The 21,180-nt window shown below is 37.8% G+C and overlaps 1 protein-coding gene across 4 annotated transcripts in view; it reads left to right on the top strand.

The window, feature by feature from the left end:
- The first annotated feature begins 13,249 nt into the window (after positions 1 to 13,249).
- DMTF1 (cyclin D binding myb like transcription factor 1) overlaps positions 13,250 to 21,180 on the top strand; it is a 44,296-nt gene continuing 36,365 nt past the window's right edge. For 3 of the 4 annotated variants that reach the window (XM_059396932.1, XM_059396930.1, XM_059396931.1), the window contains exon 1: positions 13,251 to 13,378. The gene's annotated coding sequence lies outside the window, so the exon portion shown is untranslated. Of the gene's footprint in view, positions 13,379 to 21,180 lie in introns of all 4 variants that reach the window. The other variant, XM_059396933.1, reaches the window with a different exon arrangement.

The raw sequence follows: 21,180 nt of genomic DNA, 5'->3' as shown, positions 1-21,180 counted from the left end.
ATGGGGAGATGAACCATGAGAGACTGTGGACTCTGAGAAACAAACTGAGCGTTTTGGACGGGAGGGGTTTGGGAGGATGGGTGAGCCTGGTGGTGGCCATTAAGGAGGGCACATATTGCATGGAGCACTGGGTGTGGTGCATAAACAATGAATCTTGGAGCACTGAAAAAAATTTAAAAAATTTAAAAAACACACACAAAGTATTAGATCTCCAAATTTAAAAAAGAGTATTCAAAGAAGGAAGTGGTAGTCATTTCAGGAGTAAAGGCTGCTGAAAAATTAAGTTAAGTGATAATAGAATAGTATTCATTGGATTTAGCAACATGAAGGCCATTAATGATTTTCAGTGGCATGCTGGAGGCAGAAATCAGACTACAGTGGTTAAAAACATAAAGAAGGAACAGGCACAGTGCTGGGAGGAGACAGATTAAAAGTACAAAAAAAAAAAGGAGATTAGCCTTGAATAAGAGACTGAACACCTCTAGAATTGTAGAGAAGGAGGTTAGATTAACACAGATGACCATATAAGTGGAAGCAGCTCACCGAGGGAGTTCATACTTATAAGACTCCATAAAGGTCATTTGTTGAGAGAGAGGTGGAATAAATGGCTATTGGGGTCTGAGGAGCTCTCTGAAGGCTTGTTACTGAAGAAATGATAGATACATTCCTTGCAAAACTGTAGAGTATGATCTACATCTTTAAATTTCTCATTAGGAGGACTGAGTTTCAGCTTTTATTTGTTTAAACAACAATAAGAAGTAAAATCAACCATTTTGTTTTCTATTTAGTTTTTTAAGTAAAATATCTAATATTATATATTACTACCAAGTCCAGATGAGAATGGTAGGAAAACCCTGGTCATTTGTTGCATCCTACCAGCAGTTATAAGCCACTTATCCGAGGAAAATCTAATTTTTAAAATTTTCATCCAACTGACTACTTTCTCAAAATGTAGTTACAGGGAAGGGAGAGTAGGAAAGGCCTAAAAGCAAAAACTTCACATTCATTTTTCTTTTTAGCCACTGCAAGAGACAGATTGCTTATAGAGTACTATATTTACTATGACCTTTTCAAATAACATAGTTATTTATAACATTATGTATGAGATATTGTTGCGTCGTATATTTTTCCTGCAACTGGTCTACAATGGCAAAGCAGCATGGGTTCCTTCTCAAAGGAGATACTTGTGAAAATTTATTATAGGCTCAAGATCAAGAGTGTTCTCTCTCAATAATGATTTCATGGCAGATGGCTCTTTGGCAAAGGAAAAGAAAGAAAAGACTGCCACGTCATATGAAAATGGGCTCTTGTTCAAAAAAAAATAGAGCTTATCCAGTTATAATGGAAATAGAGAAAGGAGTTTCACCTTCAAAGAATGGCTGTAACAGCCTTAAGTCTTACTATACCAGGTTGAACTAACACAAACCAAAGTTAGACATAAATGTAAATTTCTGGTAAGAAATAAACAGCGGAGAAAGACATTAGTGATACTGTGACTGTGGGAGCCACATATCTTCCTTATTCTAGGTTTGCTGGTATCAGTATAATACTGCTACAGTGGCTTCAATTCTAACACAGGATGATGTGTAATAATATTTTTCACCAGTCTGAACAGATGGCCCACAGAGCTCTGCTTTCCTAACCCTGTTATTCCCAATCTCATTAAATTAAAAATTATATATTACATGTTTCTACCGGGTCTGCCCACTTAAGATGTAGTCATTATAACAAAGGTATTATGCTCTGGAATTTAATTTGATATGGCTATATTTAATCCATTGTAGATGTTCTTAAATTGGGTAGGTATTAAAAGGCTAGGTTGGTATTTCAGGTAATTGTTTTTGGAGGAATTGCTTCTTTGATAAACAGTGTTTTCTGTTGAGTTTGGATTTTAAGTCTAACTATTTCAGGCCAAGACCGACCTTTAGCTTGCATCTGTTTACAGGCATCTATTGTACACATGTTTTAAAGTATCCAGTGAAGCTTAGTAGCAGGGGTTTCCTCAAATAAGTGGCCATATCAATTTCTTCAGTGCATAATGTCCTTTGCCCAGACACATGAAAACAGGACTATTTCCAAGGAGTTTCAGAGAAACAAAAAACCCAAAACAATGCAATTTATAATATTCCTTTCCATATCTATCAGAAATAGACTGAATTTTGGAAGGCAGTTTAAAGTAAATTAAAAAGGTATCTAAAAACAAACTACCTGTTATCTATTTTTATTTCAAGATAGGTATTTTTTTCCAATACAAATCTTAAAGAGTACTTTTTTATATCCTAACCCTCTTCACTGAGATACAACTGTTTCCCTAATAAATCCTACTCGCTAGTCAAATAATACGATTCTCTCTTGTTTTTTCATTTTTTTTTCTTTTTAAAGATTTTATTTATTTATTTGTCAGAGAGAATGAGCACAGGCAGACAGAGAGGCAGGCAGAAGCAGAGGGAGAAGCAGGCTCCCTGCTGAGCAAGGAGTACCATGTGGGACTCGATCCCAGGACTCTGGGATCATAACCTGAGCCAAAGGCAGCCACCCAACCAACTGAGTCACCCAGGAGTCCCTTGTTTTTTCATTTTTTTGTTGTTATGACGGGCAAGACAAATAATACTGGACATTTTGGAGCACTTACTATTTGCCAGATATTGTTCTAAGTGCTTTGACAGGAACAAATAATGTCCAACTGTCTATACTGCCCAAAGCAATCTACAGATTTAATGCAATCCCTATCAAAATACCAACACATTTTTCACAAAACTAGAACAAACAATCCTAAAATTTGTATGGAAATACAACAGACCCCAAATAGCCAAAACAATCTTGAAAAAAAAAACAAACAACTGGAGGTATCACAATTCCAGTCTTCAAGTTCTATTACATAGCTATAGTAATCAAAACAGCCTGGTATGGACATAAAAATAGACACACAGATCAACAGAACAGAATAGAAAACACAGAAATAAACACACAATCATATAGCCAATTAATCTTCGACAAAGGAGGAATGAATAACCAATGGGAAAATGACAGTGTCTTCAACAAACGATGCTGGCAAAACGGACGGCCACATGCAAAAGAATGAAACCGGACCACTTTCTTTCACCATACACAAAAATAAACTCTAAGGGATCAAAGACCTAACTGTGAGACCTGAAACCATAACAATCCTAGAAGAGAGCACAGGCGGTAACATCTCAGACTTTGGCCAAAGCAACATTTTCCTAGATATGTCTCCTCAGGCAAGGGAATAAAAGCCAAAATCAACTATTGGGACTACATCAAAACACAAATTTCTGCACAGTGAAGAAAACAATCAACACAACTGAAAGGAAACCTACTGAATGGGAGAAGATAATTGCAAATGACATATCCAATAAAGGGTTAGTATCCAAAGTACAGAAAGAACTGATACAACTCAATACCCAAAAAAACCAAATAATCCAGTCAAGAAATGGGCAGAAGACCTGAACAGAGATTTCTCCAAAGAAGACACACAGATGGTCATCAGATACATGAAAAGACATTCATCACTTACCATCAGGGAAATGCCACCCCAAACTCCAAGGAGGTATCACCTCACAACTGTCAGAATAGCTAAAATCAACAACCCAAGAGACAACAGGTATTGGTGAGGATGTGGAGTGAAAAAAACCCAGGTGCAACGTTGGTGGGAAAGCAAACTGTGTAGCCACGGTGGAAAACAGGATGGAGTTTCTTCAAAAAATTAAAAATGGAACTACCATGGGCACCTGGGTGGTTCAGTGGGTTAAGCCTCTGCCTTCAGCTCAGATCTTGATCCCAGGGTCCTGGGACCAAACCCCACATTGGGCTTTCTGCTCAGCAGGGAGACTGCTTCCCTCTTCCCCTCTGCCTGCCCCACTGATCTCCCTGTCAAAAAATAAAATCTTTAAAAATAAAAAATGGAACTACCATAAGATTTAATAATCACACTATGGGGGCACCTGGGTGGCTCAGTGGGTTAAGCCTCTGCCTTCAGCTCAGGTCATGATCTCAGGGCCCTGCGATCGAGCCCCACATAGGGCTCTCTCTGCTTGGCGGGGAGCCTGCTTCCCACCCCCACCCCACCTCTCTGCCTACTTGTGATCTCTTTCTCTCTGTCAAATAAGTAAATAAATAAAATCTTTTAAAAATAATAATAATCAGGGGCGCCTGGGTGGCTCGGTGGGTTGGGGCCTCTGCCTTCGGCTTGGGTCATGGTCTCAGGGTCTTGGGATCGAGCCCCGCGTCGGGCTCTCTGCTGGGCAGGGAGCCTTCCTCCACCTCTCTCTCTCTGCCTGCCTCTCTGCCTACTTGTGATCTCTGTCTGTCAAATAAATAAAATATTTTTTTAAAAATCACACTATGGAGGATTTATCCAACAAATACAGAGACACTAATGCAAAGGGATACATGCACCCCTCTGTTTATTGCGGCATTATTTATAATAGCCAAACTATGGAAGCAGCCTAAGTGCAGCCTAAGTGTCCATCAATAGATGAATGGATAAAGGTGTGGTAAATATATATATATATATATATGTATATATATATATGTATTTGCATATATATATGTATGTATTTGCATATATATATGTAGACACACACATACATAATGAAATATTTATTCATAATAATGAAATCTTGCCATATGCAATAACATGGATGGAGCTAGAGAGTATAATGCTAAGTGAAAGGAGTCAGGTAGAGAAAGACAGATACCATATGACTTTACTCATTATGCAGAATTTAGGAAACAAAAGAAGTGAGCAAAGGAAAAGAAAAACAAACCAAGAAACAGACTCTGAACTATAGAAAACAAATGGTGACCAGAGGGGAGGATGGTGGGGGGACTGGTGAAATGCGTGAAGGGGCTTAAGAGTACACTCATGAACATTAAGTAATGTGTAGAAATGTTGAATCACACTATATTGTATGCCTGAAACTAATATAACACTGCCTGTTAACTACACTGGAGTTAAAAAAACTTAACAACAATATTAAATACAGAGCTGTATGTAATTTAGAAGTGCTTTGATGAAGAAAAACCAATAAGCATTGATCCACCTTTCCTAATATTTGCAATTCACACTAATTTGATGATGCCAAGTGATTTGATTCATATTTTGTCTTGATCCCTCTTTAAGTTAATAATGAGGAAGTTTTACAGGCAGTTGAAACAATTCAGTAAATTGGTACTTTAACCAAGAGGGTTTTTTTTGTTTTATTTTTTTACAAAGACACATTGAAAAAAAACTACTATAATGTAAGCTCCTCCATTAGAAAATAAGTTCTTTGAGGGCAAGGACATTATGTCTCTTGATCCCTACCATATTTCTTCTGCCTAAAATAGTGCTCAGAAAGGTCTGCAGAACGAAGCCAGTGAATAAGTGTACCACAGATGCACAAGCGCCTGAAAGCTAGAAGCCACACACATTCCTTATTTCCTTCTCATTTCTTTCACTGTGTATTCTGTGCAAGGAAATTAAAGGTGCACTGAATAGGGGATACATCAATGACAAGTCTTTGAATGATAGAAAACCTTTCACATTTGGATTTCAAAGCATATCCCTTTGGTTTTCCTATTGATGAGGCTTATCATTGGTCTACCATAGTGTAACAGGAACAAATTCAAACCACAGAATTCCCCGACTCTTGAAGCTACTATTCTGGAAAGAAAAAAAAAAAAAAAATCTTGCTAAACAACAGGGACATCTGCTGGTTAAAATGTAATGAATGCTTCTACCCTTAAAATATTGCATCCAAATGGACAAGGAGATTTGGGCAATAAAGTAATTCTGAACCTTCTGTTAGACAAATGCTCACTTTTAGAGAAGTCTGTTAACACAAAAAACAAAAAACAAAAAAACTCCTTGCACTATAGTAATAATAAAAGGTAGTATGTATTTTATTCCAGAGTTACACAAATAGTGATGCTATCTGAAAAAACCAAGCTAACGGTGGTCAGTAACTATTGCCAAAGAAGAGAAATGACTATCTTCCTGATGTTCTGGCTTAAGACACTGTTGCTCAACTCAACAAACATTTAAGAGTCTATTAAGTTGAAATACTGCGCCATATGCTGACAAACTGAAGCAGTAAGGCAAAGCAAAAGTTGCAGATGGTCCAGCCACTCCTGGGCATATGCTGACCTCCAATCTTAGAGGAGAGGACTTAAAAATGAATTAACATTGCAAGAGAGACTGAGCCTACTCCTTACTAACACTGTGCTCTTTCCCTTTTATAAACATTATAGAGGCCAGTTGCTTTCTACAAATACACTCTTTCCCATATTAACTCGACAAATGTTCTCCCACCTTTTACCCCTATGTTCATTTCTTGTCATCTTTCAAGTCTCTCTTCAAATGTCTTCTCAGAATGCTATACTCTGAACACCCTATGGAAAGCTCACTTTCAGAGCATTCAATTTGTGTCCTCCTTATAACTTGCAAAATTGGCAATGATTTCCTGGCTTATTGGTATATCTTCCTTCTTTCTCCTATGACAGACTGTAAAGGAACGGGTCTTTGAATCTGGGTCCAGACATTCTCCCAGTTATTAGTCAAGTAACTTAACTGTTTTATTTTGCACAAAAAAATGTCAAGGACAGAATGAAAACTTTTATCCTCACTTGCTGGGAGTACCCAAAGTCTTGGTTCTCCATTTTCCTAACTGAAAGAGAAACCAAATTTTTCTAATATTCCATTAGTAAGTCTCAATAAAGACCTACTGCAAGAGAAAAGGTGAGGAGCGTATAAAGAGGTGGTGGCTAGACTGAGAGATTTTAGAAAGTGTGGAAATGAGACACTGATCCAAAAGGCAGGGCAGAAAAAGGAGTATTAGATGGAATACCATAAGCCCCGGAGAAAAGCTTAGAGGAGAAATGTGAGATGGAGGAGGACCTGGAAGAGCCTGATGTGTGGGCCTAATTAGGGACAGTTTGTTCTTTCCCCTATTAGCATAGGAATCCCCATCAGATGCCCAGAACTTCTTGAAAGCCTTCCAGTGTAACCCACAAACTGTATTAACATGACTCAGAAACTGGGTAGAAAGAAAATGGACTACTCAGTAATTGCATTTTTCATATACTTTGAACAAAAGCTCTTGCAAACATCTCTTTCACATCATCCAAGATACAAGAGGATCACGGAACCACAGAGCCTGTCTCTCAGTATATGAAACACCTTTTGTACTCATATATCATCCTTTCATAAAAGAAAGCTAATTTCATCAATATTCTATCATGATGAGCTTTAAGAAAGTGTTATAAAAAAAATCTAGAGTCCAAGAGAGTTATTCATAACTAGCAAATGCAGCAAATACCGTAACTCTGCTGTAAATACTTTTATAATATAACTTCTATTTGGGATAGGACTATTTCTCATGATTTTTCTCAAAATATTTAATTCCTAATTAGGTAAATCCTAGGATAATATTAAAAATCTCTTGCATTCTGTAGGTACACAGTTACAAAGTACTAAGGTAGAAATAACCTAGAACCTAACTACAGAAAGTTGCCCTAGTTTTCAAATTACATTATAGTAAGTCCTTACAATGATTTTGCAAGTTAAAGATAATATGGTGTTACTATAATAAATTTATTATTTTTTTATTTAGTACTAAAAAAAATTTTAAGTACATCCATTTCTCCACCCTATACCCATCACCTCTGACAGCTATCAATTTGATATCTATACCTATGCTCTTCGGGTTTGTTTTGGGGTGGAAGGGGCATTTTGTTGCCTTTTTTTTTTTCCAGTTTCCACATATAATCATATGGTATTTGTCTTTCTCTGACTTATTTCACTTAACGTAAAACCCTTTAGGTCTATCTGTATTGTCACAAATGGCAAGATCTCCTTTTTTTATGGCTAAGTAATATTACATTACCACATCTTCCTTATCTATTTATGGACACTAAGGTCATTTCCATAGCTCAGCTATTACAAGTAATGCTGCAATTAATATGAGGTGCATGGATCTTTTTGAGTTTGTGTTTTCGTTTTCTTCCAATAAACACCCAGAAGTGGAATTGCTGGATTATATGGCTATTCTATTTTTAGTTTTTTGAGGAACATCCATACTGTTTTCCATAATGGTTGCACCAATTTATATTCCCACCAACCATGCACAAGGGTTCTCTTTTACCAACATCTTCATCAATGCTTTTTTTTTTTTAATCTTTTTGATAATAGTCATTCTAACAGTGTGAAGTGATATCCCTTTGTGGCTTTGATTTGCATTTCCCTGTCTGGTGATGTTGAAAATTTTCTCATGTATTTGTTGGTTATCTGTGTCTTCCTTGGAACAATATCTATTCAGATCTTCTACCCATTTTTAAATCAGATTGCTTTTTTGCTATTGAATTGTATGAGTTTTTCACATATTTCGTGTATTAGCCCCTTATCAGATACATGATTTACAAATATTTTCTCCCACTCAGTAGGATGCCTCTTCATTTTATTGATGGTTTCCTTTGCTGTACAGAAGACTGTTAGTTTCAGATAGTCCCATTTGTTTATTTTTGCTTTTGTTTTTTTTTTTTTTTGCTTTTGGTGTTAGGTTCAAAAAATCATTGCCGAGACGTATGTCAGGGAGACTACTGCCTAGGTTTTCTTCTAGGAGTTTTATGGTTTCAGGTCTTATGTTCAAGTATCTAATCCATTTTGAGTTAATTTTTATATATGATGTAACATAGTAGCCCACTTTCAATCTTTTGCATGTGGCTGCTCAGTTTTCCCAAAACTATTTATTAATGAGCCTGTCCTTTAAACTTTGTATATTCTTGACTCCTTTGTCATAAATTAATCGACCATATATGCATGGGTTTATTTCTGTACTATTTTGTTTTATTGATTTATGGGTCTGTTTTTAATGCCAATACCATACTGTTTTAATACAGCTGTGTAATACGGTTTGAAATCGGAGAGCATGATGCCTCCAGCTTTGTTCTCTTTCTCAAGAATGCTTTGGTTATTTGAGGTCTTTTGTGGTTCCACACAAATTTTAGAATTCTTTGTTCTGTTTCAGTGTAAAATGCCATCAGAATTTTTAAGGGATTTCAATGACTCTGTGTATTGCTTTGAGTAGTATGGACACTTCAACAATATTAATATTAATCCTTCCAACCCATGGAATATTCTTCCATTTATTTGTTTTAAGTTCTTTCATTAGTATTTCCTAGATATCAACACACAGGTCTTTAACATGCTTGGTAAATTTATTTTTAGGTACTTTACTCTTTTTGATGCAGTTGTAAATGGAACTGTTTTCTTAATTTCTTTTTCTGATAATTTTCTATTAGTGTATAGAAATGCAACCAATTTTTATGTGACTTCGTATTCTCCAACTTTACTGATTTACTAATTCTAATAGTTTTTTTATAGTCTTCAGGACTTCATATATATAATACTATGTCATCTGCAGATAGTGTTTTACTTCTTCCTTTCCAAATTAGATGCCTTTTATTTCCTATTCTTGTCTAATTGCTCTGGCTAAGACATCCAATACTAGGTTAAATAAAAGTGGTAAAAGTGGGTATTTCTGGTCTTGTTCCTGATCTCAGAGAAAAAGCTTTCAGTTTTTCACTGCTGCGTATTGGTTAACTGTTGGCTTGTCATATATGGCCTCTACTATGTTGAGGTACATTCCTTCTAAGTCCACTCTGTTTTTATCATAAATGGATGTTGAATTTTCTTTTAAAATTATATATTAAACTATTATTAAAATTCATTTGTCTTGGGGCGCCTGGGTGGCTCAGTGGGTTAGCCACTGCCTTCAGCTCAGGTCATGATCTCGGGGTCCTGTGATCGAGTCCCGCATCGGGCTCTCTGCTCAGCAGGGAGCCTGCTTCCTCCTCTCTCTCTCTCTCTCTGCCTGCCTCTATGCCTACTTGTGATCTCTCTCTGTCAAATAAATAAATAAATACATCTTTAAAAAAAAATTCATTTGTCTTCCCCAAATATTTACTAACTGACTTTGGAAAAGGTAGATATGAAAGAAACTCAGCCAGAAAGGGAGAATTAATTATGAGGATGGGCTTGACTTTTTCAGGGAGTTAACAGCAGAGTGCAGCAGAGTGCAGGCTGCAAATTTTTGCAGAAGACAATGGACAGACTGTTATTCAGATACCACTCTGTCTTGCCTTGAAAAAGAATCCTAGATGATTATGCTTTATTTAAAATGTAGCTAATTAGGAGCCACTTCCTCATAAATGTTAATGTTAACAATTTTACATATGTAGTTATTATTTCATTAAATGAAATAATTGAGAGTAATTGCTTTTCTGGCTCATTTTTAAATGCTTACTACACATGTCAGGCTCTGTGCAGTGCATACCTACATTATTTTGGGAGGTAAATTTTATTATTCCCATGTTTTGAAAGCAAATGAAACTGAGCAGTGAACTATCATACCCATTACTAAGCAATTAAGCCAAGATGCATACTCAGGTTTAACTTCAACATCTATTCCCCAATACAATCCTACCTCATGGTTTTGCTTACATATTACTTATGTACTCATTTAAAAATGGAGTGATATATGTAGTAACTAAAAGGATACAGAGTACCTCATATAGGTAATAAAGTTAGATGGAATAAAATGCTGCTTCTGGCATTTATTTTTGAAAATTGGTCAAACATGTCCACAAAGATTGTTGCCAAAGTGTACTTTGTGAAGGGCAAAAGAGTACTAGTTCGAGCATGGGCTGTGGAGCTGAGGATTCAATTCTGAATCTATTGCTTAACTGCTGTGCGACCTTGGACATTTTTTCACTTGTTTTTGGTTGTCTAAAATAGGATTCATTTGTAATAACTGTACTGATGCATCTAACACCTGTGAACATTAAATGAGTTTAATACAGGTGAAGCATTAGACACATAAGCACTCAAAAAATGCTGGCTCATGTTGTCCAAGTCCAAAGGCTTATTTCGCACTTCCATTCTTTCTTTTTTCAAAGAGACCTTTTTTTTTTTTTTTTCTTAGAGGTGTTTAAGATGCACAGCAAAACTAAAAGGTACACACTTCCAATATACTACCTGGTCTACACATGAGTAGGCTCCTCTATTATTAACATCACCCACCAGAGTAGTACATTTATTACAAATGAAGAACCAACAATGAGACATCATTTTCACCCAAAAATCATAGTTCACATTAGGGGTTCACTATTGGTGTCGTAAATTTTGTGGACTTTAATATAGAAGCATTTTTATCTACCATTTTAATATCAATATCCTCTGCTCCATCTATTCCTCTCTCCAGCCCTAAATCTTGGCCGTTACTGATCTTTACTATCTCCAGTCTTCCCCTTTCCATAATGTCATATAGTTTGAATCATACAGTATGTAACTTTTTCAGATTGACTTATTTTACTTGGTTATGTGCATTAAAGCTTCTTCATATCCTGTAATGGCTTGATAGTTCATTTCTTCCTAGCATTAGATAATATTCTATTGTATGGATGTACCACAATTTATCCCCATCACCTACTGAAGCACATCATCGCGTCTTTTCCAAGTTTTAGGCAATTATCAATAAAATCACTATAAATATCTGTGTGCAGGTTATGTGGACACAACTTTTCAACTCATTGGGTAAATATCAAGGAGCAGTTGTTGGATTTTATAGTAAGAATTTTTAGGTCTATAAGAAACCGCCAGGGGCGCCTGGGTGGCTCAGTGGGTTAGGCCGCTGCCTTCGGCTCAGGTCGTGATCTCGGCGTCCTGGGATCGAGTCCCGCATCGGGCTCTCTGCTCAGCAGGGAGCCTGCTTGCCTCTCTCTCTCTCCCTCTCTCTGCCTGCCTCTCTGTCTACTTGTGATCTCTCTCTGTCAAATGAATAAATAAAATCTTAAAAAAAAAAAAAAAAAGAAAGAAACCGCCAAACTCTCGAAGTGACTGTAACCTTTTGCATTCCCACTAGCAATTAATGAGAGTTCCTGTTCCACATCTTCACAAGAATCTGGTGCTGTCTGTGGTTTTTATTTTAGTCACTCTAGTAGGTATATAATAGTATCTCTTTATTGTTTTACGCTCCTTTTGTGAAACCCAACATTTATGACTGAGAAATTCTTTCACCCCAAAGAACAGCATGGTTATGTGGACTACTGCTGAAAACTATGTACATCTGGGTTAAAATCTAAATATTTATGTTTCTAAGCCCATTTCATTGTGCAGTTTTTTACCACCACACCCCCATGTTTGTGAATTACTGTCTCTTCCACAAAGTCTTTTAACAACATTTTGTAGTCAAAGGAAACCACAACTGCGTAGAAAAATCAAAACAGGCTAAGATAATCGGGGGGATTATTAAGTATTATTAACCTCATTAGCTACTTAGGACCAATTTGGGAGTACCTTTTCACATTCTCCATAGCCTTATCTGACCTTTACGGACTACATTACCCTTGTGACAACATAGTTTGAGTCTACACATAGTTGTTGGAAGCAAGAACATTAGTTAAGTCTAACTTTTAAACTTCTGTCAACTCAGTACAGAAAGACTACAAGAATCTAGTTTCCGAAACAAGTAAAAATGAGGTTGGAATCCTATATAGTGGTAACAGGTTCGGACCATTCCACCATAAGATTTCCAAGGCCTTGACTCTTTAAAAACACAATCTCTGCCTGGGTCTCACGGAGCTTCTAAAACACTGGTCCAGAGGATGGGCCCGAGTATTGGTCCTTCTTAAAAGTTTCCCACGCAACTGAAGAGCAGCCCGCTTAGAAAAAAAAAGTGGTTTAAGACGGCCTGTGCCCTAGAGGAGAATCTTATGCTCACAGAGGATGCTTTTGACTAGAACGGCACCACACGCCCAAAGCGCCTATATGGTAATGCACACTGTGAGGAGCCAAACAAAATACCCGGCTTTCTTTTGCATCTAGACAAGGCTCTTATTCCGTTCCACGCCCGGCCGTACTGGCTCCGGAGCACGGCGAATTTGCGAAATGCCAGCTGGGCCCAATTGCCCCCCTGAGCCAGAAAGACCACAGTTACGCCCAAGAAAGATGGACCTCCTTCACAGCATCAGCGGCGGAACTGTAGATACCGCGATTTCCTATGAGAAAAGAAGGGCGGACCACAAAGAACCACCACACAACCGGTACCAAAGCTCCCAAAACTCGGGACTTAGAGCGCTCCGACTTGGCCGGAAGTGACGCGAGCAGCCAACACGCAGGGCAGTCCCAAGGGAGAGGAGAGCGGGAGGGGGAGCGTGCGGGGGCTGGGGGCGGGGCGCGGCCGTAGCTCCGTTTCCGGTGGCTCGTCGCGCTCGCTCACTCCAGCTGCAGCCACTCTTGCCCGTGGCTGCTTCCTCCATCCTGGTATTTTTTGGAGCCTCCATCCTGGTTCTTCCAAAGTGCCCGGACCCAAAACAGGAAGTAAGTGCGATGGAACCTTCAGGTCCCAACCGCCGCCAGGGCCGCTCCGCCCAGTGGAGCCTGTCCGGCCCCCTTGCTGCCAGCTTGTTCCCGCCGGCCGGCACAGGCTGTGGGCACTCGGGCACCGCGGGCGGGGTCGGAGCTGGGCCTTCATGACGCTGAAGCTGCAGTCCCCGCACGCTCAGGCCAGGGCCTCCCTCTCAGGGCCCGGCCCGCCTTGGTGGCTCGGGCTACAGAGTCGGGTAGTGAGCGGCCGCCGAGGCGCAGCAGCGATCCGGCGGGGGCGGAAAATGGCGGCGGCTTCGGTGGAGCTAAATGGCGCCGGGACCCCTGGGGGTGGGGTGGGCCGGCAGCTTCGGTAGAGAATTGGGCACGAGCATGGGGAGAGTAAGGAAGCCTTAGTTGCTTTCTCGTGGTGTCCCTTTTGGGGTTTTTTTGGTTACCTTTTCGGTTTTATGTGGTCTAATGAAGGAGAGGTGGGCTTGAGAGAGTTGGGCGGGTCTCGTCTCCCCCCTCCCCCCTTTTTTTTCTTTTACCTTGTTTGCGGCTTAGACTCTTCCATGTTTTGGGATTCGTTCTAGCTCTGCTGTTCAAGCCCCATGCGGAGGCAGGCGAGGTTGCTGGCCGCGGTAACTCGGTCAGCCTCTCTTAAAACGAGGCACTTGGACTGACTGCGGAGGGGAGAGTGTCCTAGTCGAGCAGAGAACCGTAAAATGCGTCTGCAGAGTAGTAGTTGTCATATTTTGCTGAGTCCTGAGGAAGTTTTTAAATTTTTTTAATCTTCTTGTCCTTTACAATAGACTTTGTTTTGACCCAGTCTCTGGCGTAGATTTGGGAGGAGAGGTGGCCAAGGGCCGTTCCATGCAGTTGAATGATACAGCATCTGTTTTTATAATAAAAATACTCGGCGAAGATGAGGAGAGGGTGATAATTATATGAAATGTGAGTCAGTAGTCCCTCTCTTTTTCCACGTTTGAATCTGGAAATTCAAATTCAAAAGCAATTTGATTCATCGTCGTGTTCCTCTTGACAGTAGGCGAGGCTGCTTGTTGGGACATCCGACAAAATTCATCGTCTGTAGGGGGACTTTCGAATATGCCGGGTTTTAAGAATAGAATAATACCATTCCGAAATGTTTTTTATCTTTTCCTAATTTTATTTTTATTTTTAATTCGTGCAAGGCGATTAACCATTTACAGCTTTTAAGCTCCAGCCCAAGTAAGAAACTATTCTTCCATTGTGTTGAAAGTTTTACAAACGAGGTGTCTTCTTTTTCTTTTTTAAAGGTTTTCATATTTTTCAATGGTGGTTTGATCCGGCTTTAAAGTTGTTTCTAATAATCTTTTTAGTATTACTGTTTTGTTTTGTTTTGTTTTTTGTAATTTGAATAATTACCACCACTTTCACATTTAAAGATTCTTTGGCGATAAATACCAAAAACTTAGCGTTTTACTCTGGTGGTGTAGTGATAAAAGCATTTATTAGGTTAAGATTCAGAAATGTAGTTAAGATTTAGGAAAAAATAAATATTCAGTTCCTTCCCAAAAAATAGGCTGTCTGAGAAAAATTTGGGATGAGAATAGTTCACCAGGGACAAAACAGCTTGAATTTGTATGGAAAAAAATTACAGTTATGAAAAATACATTTCATGTTTATCTCATTATTTTTACTTCCATATACTTTTGTGCCACCAAGAAGCTAATTTTTGTCTTTTTAAAATTTTTAAATTTTTTCTACTAGTTTAGTTGCTAGGCTTACCAAAAATACGCTTTTGGGGACTGATCGAGAATCTGCCTTTTCTGCGTGACTATCTGACTATATTTGATTGCAGTTGAGCTAGATGATGGGGCCAAATGCTATTGCCCTGTCTTCATCAGTAAGTACCGGGCATTGCATACTTGCTTAGAACTTTAAGTTCATACTTTGAGCAGTTAGACAAATAAATACATATCGTATAAGTATTTTCCTCAGAACGTAAAGATTTAGAAATATTTTGAGGGGAAGCAGTCACAAGAATGTTTTGGAGTTAGGATTTGATCTTGGAAAGCAGAGTATGGCTGGGATGTGGTTACTAATAGAGAATTCTATCTAAAGAAGGTGGATGTCCTTGAATCTTTTTTTAAGTTCCTTTTTTTAAGGTTTTTGTTTGTTTAAGACAGCAGGTTTATTTGATTTCACCCTGAGGCAATGGGAGAGAGAAGTGTCTTTGTAAGTTTAGATATTGCTGGTTAGAATTGAAATACAAACAGCAGAAGCTTATTTTTCTTTTTTTTATTCCTTTCATTTATCTCTCCAGCATCTACAGACCCTAGTTTTTATTAACGTTGTAATAAAATTGTATGTTCTGACAATAACTCCACCTTATTATAAACAGTTGGCTTTTGTCATGCTCCATTAAGTACATTGGCTTAAGTTAACACCTGTGAGGATGAACACAGTAATGTGAAACACTAGCATCCCTAGGGGTTTACAACCTGGCATATTGATGTTAAAAATTGAGGAGGGCTGGGAAGTGTTTTTTGAAACACTGAGCTTCTAGATCATTTTGAACATACATTTGTAATTGTTGCAGGGACAGCAAAACTTTAGAACACTAATGAAGTTTAGGAAGAGTTGTACTTTTTATGTCTTAGATGCTACTAATGGGATGTTTATGTTCTCAAAATGGAGCTCTGTTTTTAATAGTCAGTCTCCTCTTACTGCCCTAATCTGTAACTTTTTTTTTCCATATAAAAGGTTTGCCTAGCAATTGGTGTACCTCTAAATGCTGTGCAATTTCAGTTCCAAAGCTTTTTTTAATCCTCAAATGATAGGAAATGACCTGAGAAAGTTAATAACTTTATTGCTTTGTTAAATGATCATTTATTAAATGTATGTGGTATTTGTTTGCTTTCATATCATTCTCCCCCTTCTTTTCCTTTTGTGAAGAGAATTCTTGTAAGAGAAATCACAAATAGGTTTGGTTTTGCTTTGATTCCATAAAGATAAATAAAAGAAGGAACCTGTTTATCATGTCTGCTGCTTCCAGTTTGTGGAAATATATCCCATTCCATGACTGAATTCCAGAAAGAAGTTGTCAGGAAAAAGCACACTGGAGATAGTTTTTAATTTTTTTTAAGCTGTCATTTTGGTTAAGTACACTCTTGTCAGGCCCTTCTTCCAAGCACTGGATTGTCTACACTAATCTTTATTTACCATCACATACTATGTAGCAAAAGAAATGCCCATTATGTTTATGTATTACTGCTTATTTGTATGTTACTTTCTGTCAAGAAAGTGTGCTTTAAAACTAAACATCAGTGTAAATCAGAGGACTATGGAGATAATTTGATATATTTCCATTTAAAGAGTTTCTGATGGTTCCTTGCATAAAGTGCTCAGTTTTGAATGGATAATATTTTTAAATGTAGCCAGATACACATGATTATAAGCTCTTAAATCATGCAGTTCATGAAAAAGTCTTTCTTTCTAATCAACAATATGATTTTATTGTCAAGCCATGTATGAAATGCTGCACTTTGAAATGAACCATACTACCAAGTAATTTTCTTTGATAATAACATTGTTTTTCAATAGTTGGTTAATTGTGGGTGCCTGGGTAGCTCAGTCAGTTAAGGGTCTGCCTTCTGCTCAGGTCATGATCCCAGGTCCTGGGTATTGGGCCCTGCTCAGTGGGGAGTTTGCTTTTTCCCTCTCCACCTGCCGGAGTCTCCCCCAGCCTGTGTGCTCACTAACTCACTCACTCACTCTGGCTCTCTCAAATAAAATTTAAGAAGAAGATAGTTGGTAGTTGAAATCATCAGCTTAAGCAACTAAAGCCTTTTATAATAAACTGAACAAATAATTTTGACATGGTGTGTAGTCCTATTTTGCCACCGCAAAACTAAGCTGTTAGGATCATTAGTTACCTTAGTCTAGTATGCTTTATGTTCTTTATAGCTTTGCTTCTCAAAGCTCTTTATAGCTTTGCTTTTCACAAAGTGTATAGAAGAGCAAATCCCCAGGGGCCTGGAACCACCGTCCAGAGCATTCAACCTCAGTATGAAGTGTCCTATTCTGTCTTAAAACAGTATTCTGCATCTTTCTCTTCTGCCAACGATCTGTGTACCCATGTTCAAGATACAGGCATTTGATCTTGATTCTCTTTCACTAAGACTTTCTAATTAGCAAAGAGTTTTATTTCAAAATATCTTAAAACATATCTTTTAATTATTACATACTTCAGAGGAAATCCACTTTATAAGCATTTCCTAAGGCATTAATTACACGCAATGATAGATGTGGTGGTGGTCAGTACGGGGTCTTCATAATAGCACAACCTCAAACAAAAGTTCATTTATAGGATAATGGTTAGAGAAATTTAGATGGCATGCACCCATTGAAAATGCTATGGAAAAATAAGTAGAACTCTTGGAAAATACTCCCAATAAAGTAAGTGCAGGAAAAAGTTCAAAAGATGGGACAGTATGTTTGGAAGATCATCACAAAATGTTACAGTGGAATATATGAATAACTTTCCTTATATTGGTTTAAGAAAAAACATCCGAAAATTAAATGTGGCCGTAAGCCAGAAACCCTGCATCTGTGTTTTTCAGTCAACTCATTCAATAAAATTTTAGTGTTACAAGTTCTGTAGCTTGCTTGATTTCCTTGTATAAAAGTATCTTACAATGTTTAGTCTTATCATATCTTACAATGTTTAGTCTTATCATATCTTTCAGTGTAGAATCCCGACTCCAAGCTTGTAGGGTCAGCAACTTTTAGCTCCTGTGCTTTTCATGATCTCCACTAAAATATGCCCTCCCACACTTAGATAGTCAGAAACGGATACAAATTTACCTACAAAACTAATTCCCAAACTAGGGAAAAATGCATTTTTCTTGATCGTGGTTTTTGGAAAATCTTGACAGTTTACTTAGCAAATTAGGACCATTAAAGGTATACCTTAGAGATACTGCCAAGTTCATTTTCAGACACTGCAGTAAAGCAAAGGTAGCAATAGAACAAGTCAAATGAATTTTTTGGTTCTCAGGGCATGTGCAAGTTAGGTTTATACTTACTGTAGTTCATTTAAAAGCATGCAAGAGCATGTCAGAGCCAATGTGCAAACTTAAGAAAAAACTTACAAAATGTTATCATCTGAGTTTTCAGCTAGTCTTAATCACCACAACCAATATACAGGTGTTGGGTGCTTAGGGGAGATGGCCCCCTGGGGAGTTGAAAATCCCTGTAGAACTTTTGACTCCCCCCAAAACTAATAGCCTACTATTAACCAAAAGCCTTACCACTAACAGTCAATTAACACTTATTTTGTATGTTTTATGTATCATATACTGTATTCCTACAATAGAAAAATGGAAGAAAACACATTTACAGTACTGTATTGTAAAAAGTCCACATGTAAGTGGACACATGCAGTTCAAAGTGTTGTTCAAGCGTGAGCTGTAATAATGAAAAAATTGTAAATAGTGTGAGAGTTATCAAAATGTGACACAGATGCAAAATGAGCAAATGCTATTGGTAGTGCCAATAGACTTGTTTAACACAGGGTTACCATAAACCTTCACTGTATTAAAAAATTTAATGTATAATAAAATGAGTTATGCCTCTGTGTAGATTTAGTGGATGGAAATACCAGTCCTAAAATAATCCATTGAATGTGAACTTTACATCAATACTGGAGTGAACAGGATGAAGGATTTGTTTCTTTAATTAAATTCTGTATTAAGTACCAGATCCAGAGTTGTTCTTTCGTTCTACATTAAATAGGGTTCTCTTTCATTGGGAGCTCTCAATGAACATGAATACGTTTTTCATTTAAATGTGAATGTAAGTATTTCATTATAATATTTTATACTGCATTTCACATGTTCTCTTGATTTTATTGCTATACTGTCGGTATTTAAGAGACCCACCAAAGGATGGATGGAAATGTACTAAAAAGCCATTTCACCAGTTAAGATGGCTGTTAAAATTGTTTCCCTCTTCTCGTTTCTAGTTAGTATAAAAATAGTACACATGATATAACCCTTTATAGAGAATGAAGGGAAGATATCTTTCTGATAGATTTCCCCTATAAACCAAATAAGGAACAGGTCCAGAAGTTAAACATAGTTTCATGTATAATGAATTAGAATGGAAAGCACTAAAATACTCAGCTTTGTACCCTACTATCACAAGTTTATTCATCAACATTTCTCAGATACTCTCATAGTCCTGTCAGAATACAGTATAGATGTGCTTTTCTAAATAACAGCTTTCTAGATATTACTGTACCTAGTACTCTCACTTGCCCTGAAAGCTAAACCTCATAAAAGACCTGTTTGTCTTGTCTCCCTACTTTGAATTCTCTACGTATTCCAGTAGGGCTGCTGTCCCCACTATACCTCAGATACTTTTGTTAAGGCCATCAGTGTTCTCCATATTGACAGATCAGATCGTCACGTCTCCATGATCTTCTCTCTTGCCATGGTTGACTACTTAATGCTCCTTGAAAAACACTCTGTGTGTCTTAACACCTTAGTTTTCCTTCTCCATCACTAGCTGGTCCTTTTCATTCTCCTTTGCTTGCTTATATATAGCTTGATTTCCACCTGTTAAAGGGTGCTCTGAAACTGGAATCTAAGCTGTTTCACCAAAGCTGTCTGGGTGATACTATGTTTAAAAATTATTTGCCGGGGTGCCTGGGTGGTGCAGTGGGTTAAGTCCGACTCTTAGTTTCAGCTCAGGGTTGTGCAATTGAGCCCTGCCTTAGGCTCTGCACTCAGGTCAGAATCTGCTTGAGACTTTGTTTCCCTTTCCCTTTGCCCTTCCCCCGCCTAAATAAATAAATAAATAAATCTTTAGAAAATGTATTTGCATGACACTAACTTATTTGTCTGATATGTCTAATCCTTGTTGAATTGCAGCTTCTAACAGTCAATGTGATATCTTCATTTGAATACCTTATAATGTTAATTATTCCTACTAATAGTAATAAAAATACATAATACACATCATGTGCCCCCCAAACTCAATCAGCTGTCCAAGCCTAAAGCCTAGGAGTAGGTTTGAGATAGTTCCCCTATCCTTAATTTATGTCATCTCTTCATTGAGCAGATCCCGTCAACACTGCCTCCAAATATATCCTTTGTTCAGTCTCCTTTCGTTGCTTGTTGTCAGTAGTCCAACAAGAGTCCTCTCTTAGACAACAGCTTATCTTCATAACTTGCTTATCCACTCTCCATTCTGCAGTCTAAGTGATCTTTTAAACATGTAAATTATATTCCCCAACTGAAAACCGTCCAAGGATATTTGGAAGGCCGAGGGAGATCTACCCCTGTCTTTATCTCCAACCTTAAATTCAGCTACTCTTCATTATGGAAAGCCTCTGCCATACTGGCTGCGGGGCTTTGGGGGTTTTGTGTTTTTGTTTTTGTTTGCTCTGCAACAGGCCAAAGCAGGCTCCACTTTAGGGACTTTGCTATTATTACTAATCAGCTTTCAGTCACATTCTTGTAGTGGTGTCTCCTTATCTTGCTGAAGCCCTGCAAAGTAGCCATTAAAGTACTGTTCGGTGTTGATTTCTGTAAAAAGAGTATGTGTAGCAGGAAGGGCTATGTTGACTTACATAAGCATCAAATAACTGGAAGGAAGCCTGAGAAATTGATAAGAATTTACTTAAAGAAGAGTTTATTTACTTATAGGGGACCCGGTGACTAGGGAACTGGAGCAGGAAGCAGACTTCCCTGCATAAGCACCTTCATCTTTTGAATTTTGAAGTATGTAAATGTGTTACCTATTAAAATTAAATTTCAAGTAAA

This window comes from Mustela nigripes, chromosome 4, assembly GCF_022355385.1.
Source record: "Mustela nigripes isolate SB6536 chromosome 4, MUSNIG.SB6536, whole genome shotgun sequence".
Classification (NCBI taxonomy): Eukaryota; Metazoa; Chordata; class Mammalia; order Carnivora; family Mustelidae; genus Mustela; species Mustela nigripes.
Note: the sequence above shows the minus strand (reverse complement) of the source record. Positions and strands in the feature narration are given on the sequence as shown.